This window comes from Octopus bimaculoides, chromosome 2 (genome assembly GCF_046866305.1).
Source record: "Octopus bimaculoides isolate indiv1 chromosome 2, ASM4686630v1, whole genome shotgun sequence".
In the NCBI taxonomy this organism is placed as follows: Eukaryota; Metazoa; Mollusca; class Cephalopoda; order Octopoda; family Octopodidae; genus Octopus; species Octopus bimaculoides.
Window position 1 is genome coordinate 179,987,954 of NC_142929.1, and position 8,037 is coordinate 179,995,990.

Here is an 8,037-nt window from a genome sequence, read left to right on the forward strand (position 1 = left end):
TTCTTCTTTTTTAAATTTGTCAAAGAAATGATTTACTCAAACATTTAATTTCAGCGAAGCAGATTATTTAAATGCCTTTTCTGTTGCTTCTATGTAAACATTAACTTGTCAACAGCTGTAACACTTATTGTTACCATAAACTCTAGGGAGATACTGGTAATTTTCAAAATGCATTTTTTTTCCCTCCCAGCATTTATTTCATTTTTATCATGGAAATGAATATGCTGGTATTAAAGAGTTCATCATCATCATTATTTAGCATCCATTTTTCCATGCTTGCATGGCTCAGACAGAATTTATTGAGGCAGATTTCTATGGCCAGATGCCTTTCCTGTTGCTAACCTTCATTTGGTGATGTTTTGGTTAATGAAATAGAAATTACTGCAGTTACTGAATGGAGAAAAAATAAAATTTTACGGTAGTTGCTATGCGGTAGGAAGTTTGCTTCCCAACCACATGGTTCTGGATTCAGTCCCACTGCGTGTGGTACCTTGGGCAAATGTCTTCTACTATTGCCTCGGGCCGACCAAAGCCCTGTGAGTGGATTTGGTAGATGGAAACTGAAAAAAGCCCATAATATATTTATATATATATGTATTTGTATGTCTGTGTTTGTCTTTCCACCATTGCTTGACAACTGATGTTGGTGTGTTTCGTCCTCGTAACTTACCAGTTTCACAAAAGAGACCGATAGAATAAGTACTAGGTTTACAAAGAATAAATCCTGGGGTTGATTTGTTTGAGGTGGTGCTCCAGCATGGCTGCAATCAAATGACTGAAACAAGTAAAAGAAAATTAATAAACTTAAAGAACAAGTGAATCCAAAGCGTCAATAGAGATTTGCTGTTTCTAAACCATTGTTAGGTGACAATTACTTCACTTGACTCAACAGATCTTCGCAATAAACTGCGCTTGCGAAGACCTGTTGAGTCAAGTGACGTCATTGTCATGGCCGATGACAGAATTGCCTGATTGGTATCCATGCCAGTGACATATAAAAAGCACCATTCGAGTGGTTGATGCCAGTATCGCCTGACTAGCTCCTGTGCTAGTGGCACATAAAAAGTACCATTCAAGCATGATCGTTGCCAGTGCTGCCTGGCTAGCTCCCATGCCGGTAGCATGTAAAAAGCACCATTCAAGCATGGTCAGTGCCAGTGGCACGTAAAAAGCACTCACTACACTCTCGGAGTGGTTGGTGTTAGGGAGGGCATCCGGCTGTAGAAACTTTGCCAGATCAGATTGGAGCCTGGTGCAGCCTACTGGCTTGCCAGCCCTCAGTCAACCGTCCAACCCATGCCATCATGGAAAGCAGACGTTAAACAACAACGATGATGATAATATATATATATAATACATTCTCAATATTGCTTTGTTTTACAAAAGAAATTATTACCTGCCCTGTTGTACCTCTTTCTCTCATAGCATAAAGCTGCCTCCCTTGGGCAAGTTGCATAATGACCTCACTAGTGCTGGTGACACAAAAAGTAAAAGCATCCTGTACATACAGGGTCCGCCAAAAATAACTATATATTTTTATTTCAACATGATAAATGTAACATAGAAGAAATAAGCTACTACAATACAGAAAGTAGCACAGGGTACACTAAAGTTTGTTGCAACATAAAACGTGGTGTTTATTAAAGCTCCATATGCTCTCTGTGGAGCTCAATGCACTTTGCTAATCTTTCAGGGACTAAGCGGTATACTTTGGCGCACAGCTCCAACGGCACTTGAGCAAGGGCAGCTCAAATTTGTTCCTTAAGTTCAGCAATGTTGCGGGGCTTTGTTGAGTAGACTTTCTCTTTGAGAATGCCCCACTGGAAAAAGTTGGGTGGGGTCACATCCGGCGAACGAGACGGCCACTCAAGACGGTCCTCGCCTGCCAATCCATCGACAGAGCAGGTTGGCATCCAGCCAGTCTCGCAGAAGCGTAGCATAATGGGCCGGTTCCCCACCCTGCTGAAAGTACAGACCCTCTGCTCCATCCTGCTGTTGTAATAACGGCAAAAGCAGCTTCTGTAGCATAGCCATTTCAAAACCGCAGTCTTTTGCTCTTTTGTTAATCAGGTGGACATAATCGATATAACAGTATATCTGAAATAGGGGGGGGAAAAAAGAAATAAAAATATAAGATTTCAGCTTTCAAATGACATATGAAATAGAAAAATTGAATAAGTATCAACAAAGTTACAAGCAAAAGAAAATATATAGTTACTTATGGCGGACCCTGTACTATAAAGTGGTTGGTATTACAAGGGGCATCCAGCTATAGCAACCATACCAAAACAGATACTGGGACATGACACAATTCTTGGACCCACTGGATCTTGTCAAACTGTCTAACCCATGCCAACTTGGAATATGGGCATTTAAATGATGATGATGATGATGATGTTTCTATTGAAATTTTTCTTCTTTCATATTTTCTTTTGTTCTTTTACAACCTGTAAAGTATTATTTGGAAGTATTCCAAGCCCAGTGTGTTCTTATTGAAAGAATAATTGATAGAGTTAAAGAACTTATGGATAGAGTGAGAGTTTATATCCCAATACTGTGCAATGTTTACAACCAAAATAGTCAATTCTCTCAAATAATTCAAACTACCTAAACTGAAAGTATCATGGGTAGTGTCTCTCACTACTGGTACTATAAACAGTGATGGAGAATTGGCTAATCGAGATTTCATTAGCATGTAGTGTAGAATATAGTATAGCTTGGAGAAGGTATCTCCAAGCTGACTCATACCTCTCAAAGTTAATTGCAGGTGTCACTATGACCTCGTGGATAATGTGACTGCTGCAGTAAATCCCAAAGTTATTTAAGATTTAGTGAATCACCAGAAACTTTCATTAGCTGAATGGTTACATTTAATTTGAAAAAGTATGTTTCTATGAAATGTCTTTATTTAAACCAAAGATGGTGTGTCAAAAGTTCTTGATTTATATTGCTTTCTTTAGAAGCTGATGCAATGGAGTAGCAGAACAATAAAAAAATGAACTGAAGACCTTAGTTGAAGGAAGAAATAAGAAGAAACTTGATAGACCATTTCAGACTGATAGTTAGTTTTGAGGTTAGAATGAAGTTCTGCAAGGAAAGAATTCCTAAGAGCTGCAATTCTTAAGAAGGAATCGGATGGCTTAGAGAAATGTCACAAGAGACCGGTGCATCCAGTAGGTTTGCTCACAGGTTGCTAGTTCAGAGAAGTATAACTGTTGTAACTTAGAGAAAATGTTAAACTTCTGAAACAAATCTGAGTAAGCATTAAAAAAAGGTAAATGATTCAGAAATTATGTTAAATAATTTGAAATGATTGGGTGATTTGACACAATTTGAGGAGTTAGAGTATTGTACTTCAGTATCTGTTTTGGGAAGGTTTCTATAGTTGAATGCCACAATAGTGTACTGGGCACTATTTCTTTTCCTTCTGTGCCACCAGCACTAATAAGGTCGTCTTGTAGCTTGTAAAAGTAAGATTCTCCTCGACTGAATGGGATTATAGTAGAGAGGGATGGCTTTATGTTAGGTGTTGAAAGGTTTAAAGTATGAAAGAGAACAGGAACAACTTTCTTGCTGTTAAGGAGATGGTTACCTTGCATTATACAAGAGTAATTAGGGTGGAGCTGGAAAGAGAAATAAAGTAGGTGGTGACAATGCATCAGGGTGAGCTTTCAAGATACAAGGTGAACAGAAAAGGGTAGATGATTAGAAGTTGCCAGAGTAGAGGGAAAGGAAGTGATTGTTAAAGATGGAGTAGGAGTGGAGTGAATATAGTGAATGGTGAACAACGGTGGTGAGGTGCTTAATAATAAATATGAGTTGGAGGAGAGAATAGGTGATGACTAGCAATACAGGAAGAGCGAAGAACAGCAGAATAGTGAGTAATACAGTAGAAGGAGAAGAATGAGAGAAAAGGAGATGACATGGGTGGATAGGTTGGAAGGGTGATCAATGTAAAATACAAGTGGGGAGAGACGATGTAAAGAATGAAGGATGATGTCAAAGGAAGTGGTTCTAGGTGATAACTGATAGCACAGAAAAGACAATGGAATATGTAGCTCTGCTCTCAATTATAACAGCAAAATCTGCAGTAGTTAAGCAAGTGATGGATGGAAGAGTGATAGAAAGATGTAGGGTAAGAGAGAACAGGGTTAAGTTAAGTGGGTGGCTCATTTACATATGTATACATTATGTTTCCAGAATCTCAGTGTAGCCAAAGTAGATGATTCTTCTCAAACACTGCATATTGCCAATCATCTCAGTTATATATGAAACATGAGATCGTTGTTGGCACTCCGTCGCTTACGACGTCGAGGGTTCCAGTTGATCCGATCAACGGAACAGCCTGCTCGTGAAATTAATGTGCAAGTAGCTGAGTACTCCACAGACACGTGTACCCTTAACTTAGTTCTCGGGGATATTCAGCGTGATACAGTGTGACAAGGCTGACCCTTTGAATTACGGGCACAACAGAAACAGGAAGTAAGAGTGAGAGAAAGTTGTGGTGAAAGAGTAGAGCAGGGTTCGCCACCATCCCCTGCTGGAGCCTCGTGGAGATTTAGGTGTTTTCGTTCAATAAACACTCACAATGCCCAGTCTGAGAATCGAAACCGTGATCCTATGACCTCGAGTCCGCTGCCCTAACCACTGGGCCATTGCGCCTCCACTAAACATGAAATCACTATGAGAGAATATTGGAGATTCTGACTCAAGAGAATGTAAATGTTTTAGTGGCATGTTGTTGCTTTGTGTTTTGTGGTTTCACTCGAAGAGTGCAGTAACTCATGAGTGAAACCAAATTGTTGTTTGCAAGGAATTCCTGGAACGTTTAGGTTTTTTGTGTTCACTCAAATTTGAATGAGGATTTTGACATTTTCTTTAGTTTTCGTAAAGTTAAATTTTTTGTGATATGCTTTGCAAATGATTAATAAATGATTAATAGGTGCAGGAGTGGCTGTGTGGTAAGTAGCTTGCTTACCAACCACATGGTTCTGGGTTCAGTCCCACTGCGTGGCATCTTGGGCAAGTGTCTTCTACTATAGTCCCAGGCCGACCAAAGCCTTGTGAGTGGATTTGGTAGGCGGAAACTGAAAGAAGCCCGTCGTATATATATATATATGTGTGTGTGTGTGTTTGTCCCCCTAGCATTGCTTGACAACCAATGCTGGTGTGTTTATGTCTCCGTCACTTAGCGGTTCGGCAAAAGAGACCGATAGAATAAGTACTAGGCTTACAAAGAATAAGTCCTGGGGTCGATTTGCTCAACTAAAGGCGGTGCTCCAGCATGGCTGCAGTCAAATGACTGAAACAAGTAAAAGAGTAAAAGCGAGTAATAAAAATGAAATGTATTCAATAACAATGTGAGATACTTGATAGCTTACCATATTGCAAACATAAATAACATGCGTAATTTATCCTGGCGTATGAGTAATTGGTTTATACAATTTCAATACCAACCTTCTTACCAGCAATATTCAAGTCACTTTAAGGTAGAAAGCTGGCAGAATCATTAGCAAGCCAGGCAAAAAGCTTAGTGGCATTTCATCCATCTTTATGTTCTGGGTTCAAATTCCAAAGAGGTTGACTTTGCCTTTCACCCTTTCAGGGTTGATATAAAATAAGTACTAGTTGAAAACTGGGCTTGATGTAATTGATTTACCCCTCCCCTGAAATTGCTGGCCTTGTGCCAAAATTTGAAAACCAATATTTGAGTTTCTTATCAAATTCAGATATAAAAAAAAAAAAAGGAATAAAAAGCACATTCCATTTTGAAATGAGACTGAAAAATTAGGTGCCACCTACAGTACCTGAAAAACATTCATTCAATATGGAATGAAGAAGTTAAAACCACAAGAAATAGTCAACACAACACACCACAAACATCCACTAGAACAATTATCAGCTAAAGTAAGAAAAACATCAGCAAACAAGTTATATAGATTTCTAGGGCAGAAGTGAGTTGGCAGACTAAAATCTTTGCAGTATTTAGCCACAGTCTAGATTAGGAGTTCATATACTAATTTACGAAGGATTTATAATATAAATACCTCTATTCAGCCCCATCCAACTGCTGGCAACCCATCTCATTAAAAAGCAAACTAGTTTGTTTAGTCAATATCAGCAAAAATTGTATTCTCATTCTCTTCTATTTAAACATATCCATAGACCAACTAAAGTATTTGAATCATTCAAAATAGTAACCACAGTGCATCGGCATCTTATTCATAGATCAACTAACAAGGCTGATGCACTATAAGACTATCTTGTCATGTGAACAGTATGGTATATGGTAGCTGTCTGTTTCATTCCAGCCTACACAGTTCCTAAACATAGAGCTAACTGACCACGTATGTCTAGACACATAAACAATACACCACCTCAAAATCCTTTTAAAGATATTTCTCTCACATAACAGTTGATATTATTGCTCTGAATAGCCACACTTGATCTAAATTCTGAACTCTGAGTTGTCATTCTCTTTCAATAAATTGCAAAATATTCTCTGTGTATATATATATATATATATATATATATATATATATATATACTCCAACAGCACATGGTTAGCCAATGTATAGCAGTATTCACAGATTGAACAGATATCTGAGTTGAAAATCTTTTGATCTGAATCAAAATATTTGATGTTTTGCCACCATGTCATGTGCACTGCTTGTGATACCCAGACTTGCCTACCAGCTAAATTAACATCTGGGAACTGACTCATGAGAGGATGAACTATGAACATCCTTCCTAAACCATAGTCAAGAACCTGATGAAGGGCTATGGAGCCATGACTGCTAACTTAGGACACTGATGATGGCAGAACAGGATATATGGCATGTCTGTCACTGTGATCAATGCAAGTAAAAATTATAGTCAATAATTAATGTATACTTATCATCAGCTAACAAGCAAGTCAAAGATTTAAGAAAACAAATGAATTTTAATAATCTCTTTTTTTTATTGGCATTTTCATTCAAAAATTACTTTAAAAAAAAATAAAAAGAAACAAAAATATCATATATATATAATATATTATAGTTTTCATTGCAGATAAAAGACTGTTGACAAGAGTGTACAAGCAGTCTACTATTTCTTCTGATCGAGGAAATACTTCCTTGTAAAGGACAGATGTTGATAGAGCTTCATCTTACAAGCATTTTTTTTTTTCTTATTGGAACGGTATTACTTTCATGCAAGCAAAGTTATTTAGACATTTTTGTTTTGTTGTTTGTTAAAAAATAAGATACTTTTAACATAGTAAATTATTTCATCTCAAACATTCATAAGCACAAACATGCAAGATTACCTCATATATACCTTAATTTTTGTGAGAATAAATGGTATTAAAATAACATTTCAGAAATGATAATCCACTTTTGAATGTAATTTAAAAATCAGGAATGAAGAATGTACATTCCTCAACTAAGAAAAAGTAAAATAAAATATAAAAACAAAAAACAATTTGGATTCATTCCCAATTAATGAAAACAAAATAACATCACTGTTTTTACAAGATTAAAACATCCCAACAATGTTACAGAAACTTTCTTTTGAAGTTTGTAAGAAAAATTAAAAGTGGAATTAATTTTTCTTTTGGGAGCACTTAAAAGAAAATATTAAAGTAGAAAATGACAGCATGACAAATAATAACTGGAAAACTGGTAAATAATAAACAAACAAAAATTTGTTTATTTATAGGAGGAGGAAATTGGTTGATTTTATCAAAATACATTTTTTTTTTGTTCTTTATCCAGAAACAAAGAAATAAACAATTCAAATAAGTACCAAGTGAAAATAATCTTCACTTTTTTGTTATGTTAGGGAGCTCAAAATTCCTCTTAAAGAATACTAAGACATCTAGTGTTTGTAACTTGCATAGAATGTTACAATTATTTTAAGACACAAAGAATCTTGCTAACAACTCTTGAAATATAGTTCAAATTTCACCAAAGAGGTATTTAATTCAAAGAGCTAACACAGGCACCACAAACTGTTGTCTAAGTACAAAAATAATAACTGTAGATATTTTATTAT